Below are 19,382 nucleotides of genomic sequence, written 5' to 3' on the forward strand. Positions count from 1 at the left end.
TATTATATATAATATACTCTGCCTCTTGAGAAACCTATATGCAGGTCAGGAGGCAACAGTTAGAACCGGACATGGAACAACAGACTGGTTCCAAATAGGAAAAGGAGTATGTCAAGGCTGTATATTGTCACCCTGCTTATTTAACTTATATGCAGAGTACATCATGAGAAACGCCGGGCTGGAAGAAGCACAAGCTGGAATCAAGATTGCCGGGAGAAATATCAATAACCTCAGATATGCAGATGACACCACCCTTATGGCCGAAAGTGAAGAGGAACTAAAGAGCCTCTTGGTGAATGTGAAAGAGGAGAGTGAAAAAGTTGGCTTAAAGCTCAACATTCAGAAAACTAAGATCATGGCATCTGGTCCCATCACTTCATGGCAAATAGATGGGGAAGCAGTGGAAACAGTGGCTGACTTTATTTTTCTGAGCTCCAAAATCACTGCAGATGGTGACTGCAGCCATGAAATTAAAAGATGCTTACTCCTTGGAAGGAAAGTTATGACCAACCTCTACAGCACATTAAAAAGCAGAGACATTACTTGCCAACAAAGGTCCGTCTGGTCAAGCTATGGTTTCTCCAGTGGTCATGTATGGATGTGAGAGTTGGACTGTGAAGAAAGCTGAGCGCCGAAGAATTGATGCTTTTGAACTGTGGTGTTGGAGAACACTCTTGAGAGTCCCTTGGACTGCAAGGAGATCCAACCAGTCCATCCTAAAGGAGATCAGTCCTGGGTGTTCATTGGAGGGACTGATGCTGAAGCTGAAACTCCAATACTTTGACCACCTCATGCGAAGAGCTGACTCATTGGAAAAGACCCTGATGCTGGGACGGATTGGGGGCAGGAGGAGAAGGGGACGACAGAGGATGAGATGGTTGGATGGCATTACTGACTCGATGGACATGAGTTTGGGTAAACTCCGGGAGTTTGTGATAGACAGGGAGGCCTGGCGTGCTGCGATTCATGGGGTCGCAAAGAGTTGGACATGACTGACTGACTGAACTGAACTGAACTGATAATATACTCAAAGTAATATAAATATTACTTTAAAAAATGGATTCTTCAGAGGAACAAGAACAAAAATATGTTCATTTTAAATCATTTATTTCAGTAAAAACACAACTAAAGTTTTTTATTTATATTTTTAGGTTATATAATGAAGTCATTATTTCCAGAGAATAATTCTTCTGTCCAATTGCTTGAAACCACTGTCATAATAATTCGATTTAGATCGGAAAGAAACAATCACAGTTGCTTTTCAATTAAGAGACATTTCATTTTCCAATACCTCCATTTTCTTCATTTCTTCTAAAACTCATTATAAACTAAATAATTTCATTCAGACCAGGCAATTTCTGAAAACACAACCAAGGGTTACAGTATAAACACGAATTTTTAATTTTGTAGTTTATCTATTTCTCGGGAACATTTTACATTATCAGGTAGAAACTCCAGCTTTTAAAAATATTTCCCTAGGGTATTACATTTGCACTGAAAAGCGATGTTCAGGAAAACTATAACTTTTCTCCAGGATTAGCATGAGATAGCACCATCAGAATATGCTTTCTAAGACCCAAATGCTGTCAAGAAATAATGATTGGTATATGATCAAAGAGAGAAATTAAAAAGGAAGTTTAAAAAAGAAAAAACAGTCCCAGGTATATGGATTTTTAAAGTCAGGAAAATAAAAATGTATTCTTCATATGTGTATGCATGTGTGTGTATGTGTGTTTAAGCTATAAGTTCAGAAGAAATGCTACTCTCCTGAAAATTTAGTAATCAAGCAGGACTTTACAATAAGATGTGGAAGGGCCAAAATAGGGCTTATATATTATAGTTAATTTTTTTTTCCTTTCCTTTATCAAGTTTTTATTTTTTTTTTCATTTATTTTTATTAGTTGGAGGCTAATTACTTTACAATATTGTAGTGGTTTTTGTCATACATTGACATGAATCAGCCATGGATTTACATCTATTCCCCATCCCGATCCCCCCGCCCACCTCCCTCTCCACCCGATTCCTCTGGGTCTTCCCGGTGCACCAGGCCCGAGCACTTGTCTCATGCATCCAACCTGGGCTGGTGGTCTGTTTCACACTTGATAATAAACATGTTTCGATGCTGTTCTCTCGAAACATCCCACCCTCGCCTTCTCCCACAGAGTTCAAAAGTCTGTTCTATACATCTGTGTTTCTTTTTCTGTTTCGCATATAGGGTTATCGTTACCATCTTTCTAAATTCCGTATATATGTGTTAGTATACTGTATTGGTGTTTATCTTTCTGGCTTACTTCACTCTGTATAATGGGCTCCAGTTTCATCCATCTCATTAGAACTGATTCAAATGAATTCCTTTTAATGGCTGAGTAATATTCCATGGTGTATATGTACCACAGCTTCCTTATCCATTCGTCTGCTGATGGGCATCTAGGTTGCTTCCATGTCCTGGCTATTATAAACAGTGCTGCGATGAACATTGGGGTGCATGTGTCTCTTTCAGATCTGATTTCCTCAGTGTGTATGCCCAGAACTGGGATTGCTGGGTCATATGGCAGTTCTATTTCCAGTTTTTCAAGGAATCTCCACACTGTTTTCCATAGTGGCTGTACTAGTTTGCATTCCCACCAACAGTGTAAGAGGGTTCCCTTTTCTCACATCCCCTCTCCAGCATTTATTGCTTGTAGAACTTTGGAATAGCAGCCATCTAACCCAACCCTAACTAGTAGCAGCCGCTAATGTAGAACAGTGTGGAGATTTTCTTAAAAAACTGGAAATAGAACGCCATATGGACCCAGCAATCCCACTCCTGGGCATACACACTGAGGAAACCAGATCTGAAAGAGACACGTGCACCCCAATGTTCATCAAGCACTGTTTATAATAGCCAGGACATGGAAGCAACCTAGATGCCCATCAGCAGACGAATGGATAAGGAAGCTGTGGTACATATACACCATGGAATATTACTCAGCATTAAAAAGAATTCATTTGAATCAGTTCTAATGAGATGGATGAAACTGGAGCCCATTGTACAGAGTGAAGTAAGCCAGAAAGATAAACACCAATACAGTATACTAACACATATATACGGAATTTAGAAAGATGGTAACGATAACCCTATATGCAAAACAGAGAAAGAGACACAGATGTACAGAACAGACTTTTGGACTCTGTGGGAGAAGGCGAGGGTGGGATGTTTCGAGAGAACAGCATCGAAACATGTTTATTATCAAGTGTGAAACAGACCACCAGCCCAGGTTGGATGCATGAGACAAGTGCTCGGGCCTGGTGCACTGGGAAGACCCAGAGGGATGGGATGGAGAGGGAGGTGGGCGGGGGGATCGGGATGGGGAATAGATTTAAATCCATGGCTGATTCATGTCAATGTATGACAAAAACCACTACAATATTGTAAAGTAATTAGCCTCCAACTAATAAAAATAAATGGAAAAAAAAGCAAACTGTACATATCAGAAACCATATCATATGACTTGCATATAACATGTACATTAATATATATTCAAATACCTTTTGTTTTGCTATCCAGTGATTCCTTTTAAACTGCTTATAATTTTTTGCTCAGTATATATATATATATATATATATAAAACTGTGAAATGCTAAATATTACCACAAGGTGGCTCTTCTTATATTCTAAATTAACTGTATCATGTAAGCAGCACTGAAAAAACAACTTCCATAGAGAATATATTATCTGTTATATGTTCTTTTAAAATGAATACTATTGAAATAAAACCTGTCTGGGAAAGGAGAGAAATATAATATATACAACTACATACTTTTTCAATGATTTTGGTGTATTCATGGTGGGGGAGAGAGGGCAACTGACTTGAAAATCCATGATTTAACCTTTTTCACTTGTATATTTCCAAGAGTATATTTTTAATTCAATGTTGGGTATAGGATATGAAATGTCAGATATGAAATACTTTACTTAAGGAACGTCTTAACTAGCATTTGAGAGAAGCCCAAATTATCAATACAAAACACTAATCCATACAACTATTATATATTGGTTCTAACTACATTCCAGACTCTGAAATAGTCAACATAACAGAATGGTTCAGAACATAGACCCTGGAGCCAAACTGTCTGGGTTCCACTAGTAGTCTCCCCCACCTTACTATCTGTGTCTTAGAAACACTTAACTTATTGTAGCTGTGTTTACTCACATATGAAACGGGTCCGGTAATACAAGCTACGTAAGTTCCCTTGTAGCTCAGTCAGTAAAGAATATGCAAGCACTGCAGGAGACCCGGATTTGATCCCTAAGTTGCATAGATCCTCTGGAGAAGGAAATGGCAAACCACTTCAGTATTCCTGCCTGGACAGGAATTCTATGGACAGAGGAGCCTGGCAGGCTACGACCTATCGAGTTGCAAGAGTCAGACACGACTTAGCTACTAAACCACCACTCACCAATACAAGGTTATCATGAGAATCAAATACTCAACCCAAGTAAAAAGCATAAAAGAGCACTTTCTAAGTCTAAGTACTTAAGTATTAGCTACAAAATTAGGCACTGTAGTTAATTTAAATCACATCAGCAAATTCCTTGACACATCTCCCATCAAAATTCTGATTTACTTTCCTTTAGGTATGAGCAAGCCTTAATAAGGTGTTCCCAACAAGCAGAAATGCAAGGTTGGTTTAAAAAAGCTATACAACCTCAGCATGGTCCACTCTTTCTTAGGATGCTTACCCTGGGAACCCAGATGCCATATTGTAAGACAACAAGGAATAAGACACAAGGAAAGTCCAGGTGGGGGTGTCCGTGGCAAGAGTCCCAACTAAGGTTCCAGGCAACGGTGAGCATCAGCTGGCAGACGTGTGTGAAGGAGCCCACGGGTCACCCAGTCCCACCTTCAAGCCGCCCTAGGCGTCGCTCAGGAGAGCAGAGCCAACTGGTCTTTCCCAAGCCATGCCTGCTCCCTTTGCAGAGGCATGAGCAAAATGAATGCTATCGCTTTAAGCCACTAAGTTTTGCCATGTTTAGTCACTCACTGATAGATAACCAGGTCAGGCACTGAACCCATAAATAAAAGACGCAGCTTCTTCCTTCAAAGAGGAGTACAGCCGAGTACACGGGGGCAGAGTGATCTACCAAGAAGAGGTGTGGACTTTGGAGTCCAATAGTCCAGAGTCTCAATCCTGTTTACTGCCCAACACCTCCCTGAGCTCTGCTTCTTCTCCTGGAAAATCAAGGTAAATAATAACCCTTGCCTTCAAAGGACTGCTCTGTACCCGAGCAGGTCACCTCCCTGCCTGGGTCTCACCTCTCTGCTTCTTCCAGATGCCAGAGACAGAGGAATCTGTCTGAAATGCAAATGTGACCCTGGGGCCTTTCTCAGCCTTGCTTTCAGGGCCCTCTGTGACCTGGTCCTCCACCTTCTTGGCCTCATCATGAACCTTCCCTGACTCTATGCTTTGAGATTTTTGTTCTCTGAACTTTCTCTTCCTGCATTTCCTTCTGAAATCCAAAGAATTGCCAGTCCAATCTCTGTGTGGTGTCCCAGCCACAGAAACATGAGCCTTAAGTCCAGAAGCCTGAAGGAGAGCATAGATCTTAACTGTGACGTTCTTAAAGAGGTGACCCAGGACTTTCACACAGAATTTCAGAATGCTACCTAGGCATTACCTTTATGCACCTTTCCTTCCCCTGGAGGTTTTCCATGACCTCTGAAGCTGGCAAAGATCTTTTTCCCCTCGTGGCTCTCTTACAGTCAGGGGGCTCCCCCTCCATCCCATCCCACCCCCACCAGGCAGCACTCTTGGTCCCCATTCTTCCACTCAAGCCCACTAGCTAAGGTAATCCACCCTAGGATGGCCGAGGACAGCCAGACAACCCAGCAGTTCAGACCCCTAGAATTCTCTCAGATCCTCAGAAAGGACGCACATGTGAAACTTCCTGGGAAAGGCAGGCACAACTACCCTCTTGGTTGCTTTAATTATTTTTGAAAAATCAGGCTATTAGACCTAAGACCTAAGAAGCAAGGTTGACTCCTCTAAGGTCTAGGGTGCACAGAAAATTGTACACATTCATACACTTTTGCCCCTAAGACACAACTCTACCATGCTGTTTTTCACTATCAGACCTTAGAACGTACTATCCTACCTAGAATGTCTTCTTCCCTCACTTCCAATCCCCATCCCCTTCTCCTGCCTAACTTTTAATAATCATTCAGGTCTGACCTTACTAACAGGTGCTATTTCCTCCAGGAAGTCCTCACTGATGGCCCGCCCTGCAGCCTGGGTTGGCCCACCTCCTCTGTATGAACCCTCTACCCAGTTATGGCGCTTGGGACGCTGTATTGTGATAGCCTGTTTGGTCTGCCGCCTTTGAACTATACTGTAGATGCCATGAGGGCAATTACTAATTCTAATTACCACTGTATCTCTTGGTCCAGAGCATGGTAACCATAAGTGTTCGTTAAATATCTATTGGTGAAGAAGAATAAACGGGACAGCACATGTAACTTGACTATCACTATCCATGACCTAACACGTAAGCCCCAACTCCTAGTAACAGTGCCTCTTTCTTCCTTATGCTGACCAGGTACCCTGTTGAGAGATCCATCCTACCATCTGAACACGTTCATATTTATTTATTCAAGTGCCTATCTCTGTTTAACTGCTAAACCAAGTTGGTAAATATTAAGTGTTTATTTTTAAATGGCTAGCACTCAGCATTGTGCTTCTCACACACAAAGTACTTTGGAAATCTGGGCTGACTGAATGAAGGGGAGACAAATATGAAGACAATCTCAGTACAGTGTGGTCAAGGCTGAAATCTACACAAGGGACATATGGAAGAAATGCCAACCAAGCATGGAAAACTTATGAAAACACACACAAAGGACTTAAAATGTGAGCTTTATGAACAGGCTCTTTCAAAGAGAGAGAAGAAACAGCACAGACCAAGCAGGGGAGACATGTCACATTTATAACAAGTGCTTCATCCAATATTTGGGCTAAAAAGAGAGAAAAAGAAAATCAGGAATAAGGAGATTAGAGAGGCAGGCAGCAGCCAGATCACAAAGTCTTAGGTGCCAGCTGTCAAGCAAAAGAATTTTGCATTTTATCTCTTAAACAATGAGTGATAATAAAAGAATCTGAACAGGTGAAATAGGATGCATCTAGATCTATGTTCCGAAATTCTAACTCTAGTAGCAAAAGAAGAGAATGAAAGTCTGGTGTCAAAAATACCAGTGTGAAGTCAATTGTCTCAGTCCAGGGAAATATATATGGATGCCCAGAGGAAGGTATTTGTAGTGATAAGTGAAGAGAAAACAGTTTTGAAAGATATTTTTAAAAACAACTAACAGACTATTTCTGACAGGGTGGAAGGAACGGAGAAATGAAAATTTGGGACAATTTTTAAGTTTTTGCTTCAAGTTATCTGGCTGGCAAAACTACTGTCACCAAAGAAAGTAGAGAAGAGGGAGATACTGGTCTTAAAGTGTTGATGGAACATTCAAGTAGAAATTCAACCAGCTTCAAGGACTCAGCCCAAGTGGAATGTTCCCCCCTTTTTTGTTCACTTCTAGAAAAGAAAAACCTGGGGGTGAGGGTCAGCTTTACCATTTTTTCCAACTGGGCTGTTAACAACAGACAAACACTTCTCATCACTCAGCAAACACGATGAATCTTGCTTAATTAAACCCAATTAATCTTGCTTAATCAATAAGGAAATTTATTATCTCAGACCACTTCAAAACCAGAAACAGTGCGGACTCCAGGAACAGCAAATGCAAAGGTGCTGTGACGTCATCAGGATGCTCACCCTGCTTCACCACCCTGCCATCCCCACACCGGCTCCATCCCAAGGTGACTCCCTCGCGGCTGCAAGATGACGGGTAATGGTGGTCAGGACTCTGCACTCCCTTGTTCATGGACAACTGCAGAGAAGAAGAGAGTATTTCCCCTCAAGCTGTTGTTGCCGTTGTTCAGGTGCTCAGTCGTGTCCGACTCTGTGGCCCCATGGACCGCAGCACGCCAGGCTTCCCTGTCCTCCACTGTTTCCTGGAGCTTGCTCAAACTCATGTCCATTGAGCCAGTGATGACATCCAACCATCTCATCCTCAGTCATCCCCTTCGCCTCCTGCCATCAATCCTTCCCAGCATCAGGGTCTTTTCAAATGAGTCAGCTCTTCCCATCAGGTGGCCGAAGTATTGGAGCTTCAGCTTCAGCATCAGTCCTTCCAATGAATACTCAGGACTGATTTCCTTTAGGATGGACTGGTTGGATCTCCTTGCAGTCCAAGGGACTCTTAAGAGTCCTCCCCAGCACAATTGAAAAACATCAGTTCTTCAGAATTGAAAGAGACACGTGTACCCCAATGTTCATCGCAGCACTGTTTACAAGAGCTAGGACATGTAGCAACCTAGATGTCCATTGGCAGATGAATGGATAAGAAAGCTGTGGTACATATACACCATGGAATATTACTCAGCTATTAAAAAGAATGCATTTGAATCAGTTCTAATGAGGTGGATGAAACTGGAGCCTATTATACAGAGTGAAGTAAGCCAGAAAGAAAAACACCAATACAGTATATTAATGCATGTATGTGGAATTTAGAAAGATGGTAACGATGACCCTATATGTGAGACAGCAAAAGAGACACAGATGTAAAGAACAGACTTTTGGACTCTGTAGGAGAAGGCGAGGGTGGGATGATTTGAGAGAATAGCATTGAAACATGTATATTACCACATGTGAAATAGATCGACAGTCCAGGTTCCATGCATGAGACAGGGTGCTCAGGGCTGGTGCACTGGGATGACCCTGAGGGATGGGAAGGGGAGGAAGGTGGGAGGGGGGTTCAGGATGTACACCCGTGGCTGATTTATGTCAATGTATGGCAAAAACCACTACAATATTGTAAAGCAATTAGCCTCCAATTAAAAAAAATTAATTAATTTTAAAAGAAATATTCAGGGCTGATTTCTTTTAGGACTGACTGGTTTGATCTCCTTGCTGTCCAAGGGACTCTCAAGAGTCTTCTCTAGCACCACAGTTCAAAGGCATCAATTCCCCTCAATTTAAATCATTCTTTTTTCTTGGCCTTTCTCTTTGCCGTTCTCTTCACTTGCTTATGTAGCAAGCAGCTCAAAAGTGACTCTGTCAAATTTAACACATTATTGACTGGGGGATTTTTGAAGAAACTAAAACCTGTGGCTGGAGATTTGTTATGCAGGCAGATATTGAAACATTCCAGTCAATAATGTTTGGGTAACAAAAGATATATGTCTATGGTCAATAAGTTGGTAAGAAAAAAAGAAAAACTTTAAGGATATTGACTAGCTTACAGAACTCTGAAATCCTTGGGGACATTGCGTGCATATATGCTAAGTTGCTCAGTTGTATCCAACTCTTTGTGACCCTATGGACCGTAGCCTGCCAGGCTCTCTGTCCATGGGATTCTCCAGGCAAGAACACCGGAGCGGGTTGCAGGAACAAATCGTGCTTGGGCGCTCAGTCATACCCGACTCCTGGACTGTAGCCCGCCAGGCTCCTGTGTCCATGGGATTCTCCAGGCGAGAATACTGTAGCGGGTTGCCATTTCCCACTGCAGGCAAGGTTCCTGACCCGGGGATCAAACTCACATCTCCTGTGTCTCCTGCCCCGGCAGGACGATTCTTTGCCACTGAGCCACCTGGAAAGCCCAAAGCCAAACCACATAATGAGTCCTGTGAGCAGGCCGCTACCTCTGAGCATTAGACCTGTACTTCAATCAACGCAGCAGGCGTGGGAAAAGACTCCTCTGACTGGGAATGCTGAGGGCATGTTCTGTACGCTAACTGGAATGAGGCTGAGAAAGCAAGGATACGGTAATCTAGAATTTGAGATTGGGAAGTGGGCTCTGACCTCTCACCAAGAATCAGATGGCAGGAATTCCCTAGACACAGAAAGACACTCAGAGAGTTGGCATCCGATGAAGCCCACTGCAGAACTGTTACAGGAGCTTCGGCAAACTCAGCCACCCACATGGATGGTGCTCCCTGGGGAGAAGGGGACTCAGTGAACAAAACTCAAAGGGGGTGCCCGACACACTCTGTAACACTTGGGGATTCAAGCAAACGTGAAAGTTCTCCATTTCAGCTGGCACAGGCTGCTGCCCGGTGGGTCTCCCAGGGGCCCTACTGGAAGTTCTCCACTGGCGTCTGTGTAAGAGCGTGACTCCATTGACACTGAGCATCTCACCCCTGTTCGTGGAAAGGCTACTGTGGAGCTGTCAACACGAGCGTGATTCTGCCGGTGGCAAAAGCAGGGACAGCAGCTCACCCAGCCACAAAGGGAGCAATGACCAAAACAGAGTCCCTGAAGCACAGAAGACGCCTCTCGGGGAGTTTAAGGGTGAGCAGACAAGGGAAAACTGACACGAGACTAGAATTCCTTAAAATGAAGCGGGAGCTTGAAACTAGCAAGATTGGGATATTAATGTTAAAATTCAAATGTCAGAAACACATGGATCACATATGCAACTGGAGAAACATCTGGCATCTTACTTCCTGGAACCAGAGAGTTCCTAGGAAAAGGAAGAAGAGTGCTCTGGCTAAGTGGTTTCCTTTTTCCTCCTACAGAACACGTGAGTCAGCCTTCCTAGAATGCTCTTCCTACATCCTCAGGTTTGCAAAGCTGTTTTCTTCTAGACATCCAAATCTAGCAATCAAGACGCATTCAGAGAGGTCTGCTTCGATGCCCCAGTGGATAACTGCTTCACCTTCCCCAGCCCCAGAGACTCCAATCATGTGACTCTTACTTTATTGTCTTCAAAGAATATAAACCTAGATAAATTCTTAACACTTATTTCTTGTTACGTTTATTGTCTGTCCCCACGTGAACATTTACCAAATGTGAACTCCATGAGAAGAGTGGTTTTGCATATGCTGTTACTGATAAATTCCTAGAGGCTTAGAACAATAACTGGAACATATGGTAGGCAGGCAACAAAGATCTGTCAAATGAAGAGGAAGAGCTGGCTCCTCAGAGTTAAGGCTATTTAGCATCACATAAAACTTAAAACTGCAGGTCTGTCTTTATTTCAATTCAAACAACTTTGTCTCTCACTATTAAAAAAATCTCTATATAAAATCCTCTACACCTTTTCTGCCTAGGATACTCCTCTTCCCAGCTATACTCCCTCACTTCCTATCCAAACTCAATCTCTACCTGTTTAATTCCTTCCCAATCCTTCTGGTCCATCCAATCTTTCAACAAGGAAGATGAGAGAAGCTAGGGCTCAGAACCAATATAAACAGCAAATGAGAGCAACAGGAGAGCATGCGAGGACAGGACAGGCACGGGAAAACATCAGCCACCAAGACAAATTACTTTAGGAGCCACACCCAGGACGCATGAATTCTACTACAACTGGGTAAGAGTCAAAGAGAAAGATAAAAGAAACGAAATCACTCGGGTCTGCTACCATAGCGCTAAATGAAGTGAGACCCCAAGCATTTCTGGAACTAAGTCTAAAGACTTCTCTTTCAATCTCTGTCTTGCCAAGGATGGCTTCTGAGGGGCGAGGCTTCAGCCCGTGAGATGACAGAGAGAGGATGGTGGAGGAGCAGTCTGAGCGTGGGCTTCCGAGGCAGACAGAGCCGGGCTTGCGTCCTTCATTCTCTCCAATCAAGGCTGCTGTTGTGGCTTAATCGCCGAGTCGTGTCTGACTGCGACCTCACAGACTGCAGCCCGCCAGGCTCCTCTGTCCATGGGATTCTCCAGGCAAGAACACTGGAGTGGGTTGCCATTTCCTTCTCCTCCAAACAAGAGAACTTCTCAAGTATATATATGTATTTATATATACAAAGATAACTTCTCAGAGAATAACTTTTCATATATAAAGAGCTGCTATTTGGCCTCTTATAAACTCAGTCTGGAAAGAATCAATCATAACAACACTATCTGACTCATGGGATTATTTTGAGGGTTAAATAAGTTAATGTACATAAAATAAATAGCGCAGATCTCTGCTCATAATTAACTACTATTCAGTCATTCATTCAACAAATATCTATATACATTACTATCAATACTGTCTACCTTCTTAAGGTAGTTGAGCTACCAAGTTGACCCCAGATAATAATATCTATTGTTCATTTTGCCAGGTACTGTACTAAGCACTTACCAAGCAAGATCGATTTTTTTTTTTTTTCAAAACAGCCCTATGAGGAAGGACTATTATTGTCACATATTACAGATTAAAAAAAAAAAAAAGCTGGAAGTAATCCAAACAAAATACCATGGGTAACCCAGATAATTTAAGCCCTCACTGAAGAGGTTAATACCTCACCTGAAAGATGAGCAGAAATCTTGGTGTCAATGGACCAGAGACTTGCTACTTCTTCCAAGGCTATAGTTTTTCCTTGAATACATTTTGTTTTCTTTTTTGGAAGGATCTCTTGCATAGTGGAATGTTGAAACCTGGCACTAGGACCTCAGAATTCTTTCTCTATGTTTATCCCAGGAATTGCAGCATATCCCAAACTTAATTAAGACAAAGACTTAAAAGAACAATAACACCTGATTCATCGGTCTGTTTAATTTCAATAGTTCAGCTTTTTCACATTTCATTTGATTTTTTGCTCTGCCTAATGCACTTTATAGATCTGAACCAGGCTGTGATGTTTGTTTCAGCATCTCCTTAAGGTTTCAAATGATACTCATAAACTCATAAAACATTAGATCTAAAGTGGACTTAGACATCATCTATCTAACGCAGTGATTTACAAGTTACTCTGTGCAAATGAAGGGGTCCTTTCTCTTTAAGCAGAGTTGTTTCACTCTGTTTCACGGGCTAAATTTCCTTTTAATGTTTCTTTGAAACCAAGTTCCACTGAGAATGTGTGTATGTGTGTTTGCTTGTTTCTATTAAACTACCAAGCTGATCCAGTAAGAAAACTGTAGTCGCCCATTTTCATTCATAAGCTCTATTTAGCCACAACATATGCTGGAGGTTCTGTGAGCCAGTGAAGAAAAAGATATGGTCTCTGCCTCAAAGAGCACATGTCCTAGTCAGAAAGGCAGTCATAGAGCGATAACCACATTCAACAGGGGCAAGGCCATAACAGAAGCTTGAAGAGGGGACTGTGAGAACATGGTGGAGAGGGAATCAGACCAGCCTTTGGAGAGCATGGCATCTAAAGCTGAGTCTCAGAAATGGGACGAGAGGAGTAGAATTCCAGGCAAAAGCTGTAAGAAAAGCTAGCAAACAGAAAAATGGAAAGCTTAGAAGGGAAAATAATTATAGATATAGCTGGACTTTGAGACTCATTGCATATGATAGGTACTCAATAAATAGCTGGTGAATTAATTAACCAATTAATTCATCTAGAGGAAATAGACCGTAAAAGAGATAGAAGTCATTACATGAAGGGGCTCATGGACCTACTCAAAAATTTAGATTTTATTCTCTAAACCAGGAGTGGAAAATGCATAAGTCTAGAAGAATATTATAGGAAATGTGCACAAGAAAGATGAGCCAGGTATTTTATAAAGTACTTATTATGGAGACGATACCCACCTGCCTTATTCGGGTACCATACAAGGTCAGTACATGGATGTCCAATACACAATCCTGGCCCTTATGCTGTACATTTAATGAAAGTGAAAGTGTTAGTGGCTCAGTTGTGTCCAGCTCTTTGCAGCCCCATGGACTGAAGCCCGCCAGACTTCTCTGTCCATGGGATTCTCCAGGCAAGAACACTGGAGTGGGTTGCCGTTCCCTTCTCCAGGGGATCTTCTCAACCCAGGGATCAAACCCGGGTCTCCTGCATTGCAGGAGGACTCTTTACTGTCTGAGCCACCAGGAAAGCCCTCACAAATCAAGCAACGACCGCCTCCACTTGTGTACCAAATACAAGGGGCTCATAGAGGCTTGTATAATGCTTGCTTTAACTCCATCTGAAGAAAGCAGGAAGGTATTACTAACAAAGTTATGTTTGAGATGGCTTGAGGGATGAGGAGGAGCTCATAGCTCTATTTCCAGCCACATTCAAAGGCCCTTCAGTTCAATCAGGCTGGTCTCCTCGATGTCTCACCACACTCCACACAGGTACGCCCTTTCTCGAGTTTCTGACTTTGCCCAGTGTGCTCTGCCTGGTGGCTCAGACCATAAAGAGTCTGCCCATAATGCAGGAGATCCAGGTTCCATCCCTGGATCAGGACGACCCCCTGCAGAAGCAAATGGCAGCCCACTCCAGTATTCTTGCCTGGAGAATCCCATGGACGGAGGAGCCTGGCAGGTTACAGTCCATGGGGGTCACAGAGTCGGACACAACTGAGCAACTTCACTTTCATTTTTGTTTTTTGCCCTGCCTGAATCCTTCACTTATTCAATTCCTAGCAACCCTTTAAGCCCAATGTAGGTCCTCCTCATGCACCAAAATCCATGAAGGCTTCCCAGGCATCACCTGTTAACTGAGAATGTACCAGAGGCAAGACACTATTGGAAGGATGACAGACATTTAGGACACAAGTGCAAAGTGCTCAGAAAAGGGTATCTTACTATCCCCGGTAAGAAGCTTACCAGCTTGAGAACCAAGAGTTAATGGGCAGTGGAACTGATTACAAGCAGATCTTTTAGCTTCTGTTTTCCTCAGCTTTTGAGGAAATGAAAGGGTCATTTTAGAGTCATTTTAGAGTCTCAGTTCTAAAATGGAGACTTATCTTCAAGATCATTATGGTCCCTTTCAGTTCAAAGACTAACTGCGATTTTGTGAAGCAATTTGGTCTCTTTGTTATATTTCCAGTAGGATTTCCACACATGCTTTCAAAGTCTTCCTTAAGTAATAGGAGTAGAAAATCACAAATTCATGCTAGTAGTATGAAAGGCTCTTCTCTGTGCCATTATAAATGCCGTGTAATTCCTACCCGGGGTTAAGACACTCCACGGGTCACAAATCCGTTGTAAGAAAGTTGTGTGATTCCTACCCGGGGTTAGGACACTCCAGGGTCACAAACCCACTGTAAGAAAGTTGTGTAATTCCTACCCGGGGTTAGGACACTCCACGGGTCACAAATCCATTGTAAGAAAGTTGTGTAATTCCTACCCAGGTTAGGACACTCCAGGGTCACAAACCCACTGTAAGAAAGTTGTGTAATTCCTACCCGGGGTTAGGACACTCCACGGGTCACAAATCTGTTGTAAGAAAGTTGGCTATCATGCTGCTCCATTGCTGCTTTGGCCACCTCCTGTCACTCTAAGAACAGACTGTCTACAGTTCTTTTTATGAACTCTTAAAATTTCATGACAGGGAGAAAACAGAGGGCAGGTGGAGCTCAGATCCTGACTATTAAGATTATAGAAACACTGCCTATGGAAATGGAGAAGGCAATGGCAACCCACTCCAGTGTTCTTGCCTGGAGAATCCCAGGGACGGCGGAGTCTGGTGGGCTGCCATCTGTGGGGTCGCACAGGGTCGGACACGACTGAAGTGACTTAGCAGTAGCAGCAGCAGCAGCCTATGGAAAACAAGGAATCCATGAAATTCTACCAAAGTAATGACTGCAGCCATGAAACCAGAAGACAATTGCTTCTTGGCAGGAAAGTGATGACAAACCCAGACAGTGTGTGGAAAAGAAGAGACATTACTCTGCCAACAAAGGTCCGTATAGTCAAGGATATGGTCTCCCCAGTGGTCACGTACGGTTGACAGCTGGAACATAAAGAAGGCAGAAAACCAAAGAATTGATGCCTTTGAACTGTGATGCTGGAGAAGACTCCTCAAAGTCTCCTGAACAGCAAAGAGATCAAGCCAGTCAATCTTAAGGGAGGTCAACCCTGAATATTCACTGGACTGATACTGAAGGACTGATACTGAAGCTGAAGCTCCAGGATTTTGGTCATCTGATGTGAACAGACGACTCACTGGAAAAGTCCCTGATTCTGGGAAAGCTTGAGGGCAGAAGGAAAGGGCGTCAGAGGATGAGATGGCTGGACGGCATCACTGACACAATGAACATGAACTTGGGCAAACTCCAGGAGATGGTGAGGGACAGGGAGGCCTGGCGTGCTGCGGTCCAAGAAGTCGCAAGCAGTCAGACACAACTGGGTGACTGAACAACAATAACTGGAGAAGAGTCATTTTATGTTATTTCAGTTATTTCAAACCATCGATAAGGGATTGTTTGTATTTTATCAACTTTCACTTTGTGCATTCAGTTTGTCTCATTTCAATGTGCCTATTAGTTGTACTCTCAGTTATAAGCAAAATAACCAACTCTGGCTAGATTTAAGTAAAAAGCAAATACTGGAAGAACATTAAGGTACTCATGAACTCCAAAAAAAGTGGGTAATGGGGAAGAACCAGACCAATTCCAAGGACCTCAGCTGTGGGACTTGATGGACCGTCACACAAAATTTCCTTTAGCTGACTTTAGCTCCTGTGACTTCCAGTCTGTATGCTCACGTTCCCACAAGAGAGTAGAAAAGAGCATCATTTGGACATAACTGGATCAAAAATCCTGTTCAGATACAATCAACTATGACAAAAAAAAACTTTTGTAATAAGAGTAACATATTATGAACATGGCCACGAGGACCCATCCATGTAGAAGAGGGACAAACTTCAGACAAGGGGGAAATGTTGGGATCTGAGAAGCTACCTCAAGAGATGTCTGCCTATTTCACATACTTTATTCTGCTGTGTTTCTTCCTACCTTCATCCTCCCTCCCCCTTAAACCCTCCACCCCTACGTACCAATATCTATATATCACTGTATAAAATCAGACCTTGAGCGGGCTCCATATGTCCTGCTATGTGTATATGTTTTATACAAAATTAAAATGATGAAAGGGCAGAAAAATGGTCTTCTGTTACTTTAAAAATTTTAATGAATGCAATTCAATTTGATTGTGTGCACTGTATAAAGGCATCATAGCTCAAATAAAATATTCCATACACAAAGACTAGCCATTAGATGCTATGTGTGTTAATATAACTTTTATTTTGACAATCGCAGATATTCTTTCTTGATTGTTAAGGATGTCCTGGAGCTCAGAAATATGGCCAATTAATTTACAACAAAGGAGACAAGAATATTGTTATTGTTGTTTTTCAGTCACTAAATCATGTCCAATTCTTTGCGACCCCACGGACTGCAGTACATCAGGCTCCTCTGTCTCCACGATCTCCCAGAGTTTGCTCAAACGCATGTCCATTGAGTTGGTGATGCTATCTAACCATGGACTTCTCAGTCACCCCTTCCTCATTTGCCTTCAGTCTTTTCCAGCATCAGGGTCTCTTCCAGTGAGTCTGCTCTTCACACCAGGTGGCCAGAGAATTAAAGCTTCAGCTTCAGCATCAGTCTTCCAATGAATATTCAGGGTTGATTTCCTTTAGAGTTGACTGGTTTGACCTCCTTGCAGTCCAGGGGACTCTCAAGAGTCTTCCCCAGCACAATTCAAAAACATCAGTTCTTCAGTGCTCAGCCTTTTATGGCCCAACTCTTACACATATACATGACTACTGGAAAAAATCATAGCTTTGACGATATGGACCTTTATCAGCAAAGTGATGCTTCGGCTTTTTAATATGCTGTCTATTGTCATAGCCTTCCTTTCAAGGGCCAAGCATCGTTTAATTTCATGGCTGCAGTCACTGTCCACAGTGATTTTGGAGCCTAAGACAAAATCTGTCACTGCTTCCACTTTTTCTTTTTCTATTTGCCATGAATTGATGGGATTGAATGCCATGATCTAAGCTTTTTTCATGTTGAGTTTTAAGCTAGCTTTTTAACTCTCCTCTTTCACTTTCATCAAGAAGCTCTTTAGCTCCTCTTCACTTTCTGCCTTAAGAGTAGTATCATCTGCATATGTGAGGTTGATATTTCTCCTGGCAACATTGATTCCAGCTTGTGATTCATCCAGCCCAGAATTTCACATGATGTACTCTGCATAGAAGTTAAATCAATAGGGTGACAATATACAACCTTGACATACTCCTTTCCCAATTTGGAACCAGTCAGTTATTCCATGTCCAGTCCTAACTGTTGCTTCTTGACCCACATACAGGTTTCTCAGAAGACAAGCAAGGTGGTCTGGTACTCCCATCTCTTTAAGAATTTTCCAGTTTGTAGTGATCCACACAGTCAAAGTGTTTAACATAGTCAATTAAGCAAAAGTAGATATTTTGCTGAAATTCTCTAGCTTTCTCCATAATCCAACAAAAGGTGGCAATTTGATCTGTGGTTCCTCTGCCTTTTCTAAACCCAACTTGTACATCTGAGAGTTCTCAGCTCATGTACTGCTGAAGCCCAGCTTGAAGGATTTTGAGGATAACCTTGCTAGCATGTGAAATGAGCACAATTGTACAGTAGTTTTAACATTCTTTGACACTGCCCTTCTTTGGGATTAGATTGAAAACTGACCTTTTCCAGGCCTGTGGCCACTGCTGAGTTTTCCAAATTTGCTACCCTATTGAGTGCAGCAGTTCAACAGCATTATCTTTATGACTTTAAATAGCTCAGCTAGAACGCCATCACCTCCACTAGCTTTGTTCATAAGCCAAGAATATACAATAGGGAAAAGACAGTCTCTTCAATAAATGATGCTAGGAAAACTGTATAGCCACATGCAAAAGAATAAAACTAGACTACTATCTTATACCATCCACAAAATTAACTCAGAATGAATTAAATACTTGACTGTAAGGCCTGAAACCCTAAAAATTCTAGAAGAACACATGGACAGTAAGCTCTTCAATGTGAATCTTGGCAGTGATTTTTTTGAATCTGACTCCAAATGCAACAGAAGCAACAATAAACCAGGGGAGCTATCAAACTAAAAAGCTTGAACACAGCAAAAGAAACCATCAAAAAAAAAAAAAAAAAGAAGAAGAAAATACTTGTAAATAATAAGGCATTAATATCCAAAATGTATTTTAAAAAATTCATACAACTCAATAGCCCAAAAGCAAACAACCCAATTAAAAAGGGGTAGAGTATCTAAACAGGTATTTTTCCAAAAAACACATACAGATGGCCAACAAGCACATGAGGAAAATGCAAATCAAAACTCCATGAGCCATCACCTCATACCTGTTAGAATGACTATTACCAAAAAGATAAGAAATAACAAGTTTAAGGACATGAAGAAAAGGGAACACATGCACTATTGGTGGGAATGTAAGTTGGTGCAGCCACTGTAGAAAACAGTATGGATGTTCTTTAAAAACTTAAAAATAGGCCTATCATATGATCTAACAATTCCATTTCTGAGTACTTATCCAGAGAAAACAAAACACTAATTCAGAAAGATACAGGCACCCCCAAGTTCACTGTGGTATTATTTACAGAAGCTAACATATGGAAACAATCTAAGTGCCCACTATGGATGAAAGGATAAAGATGTGAT

General features: G+C 42.1%; 1 long non-coding RNA gene across 1 annotated transcript; it reads left to right on the plus strand.

Annotated features, from left to right (window-relative positions):
* Nucleotides 1–4,971: 4,971 nt before the first annotated feature.
* On the plus strand, nucleotides 4,972–10,834 carry LOC122451055. Its single transcript, XR_006272295.1, has 3 exons — nucleotides 4,972–5,226; nucleotides 9,657–10,381; nucleotides 10,609–10,834. It is a non-coding gene; the product is annotated as an uncharacterized LOC122451055 (long non-coding RNA).
* Nucleotides 10,835–19,382: the final 8,548 nt, after the last annotated feature.

This window comes from Cervus canadensis, chromosome 12 (genome assembly GCF_019320065.1).
Source record: "Cervus canadensis isolate Bull #8, Minnesota chromosome 12, ASM1932006v1, whole genome shotgun sequence".
In the NCBI taxonomy this organism is placed as follows: domain Eukaryota; kingdom Metazoa; phylum Chordata; class Mammalia; order Artiodactyla; family Cervidae; genus Cervus; species Cervus canadensis.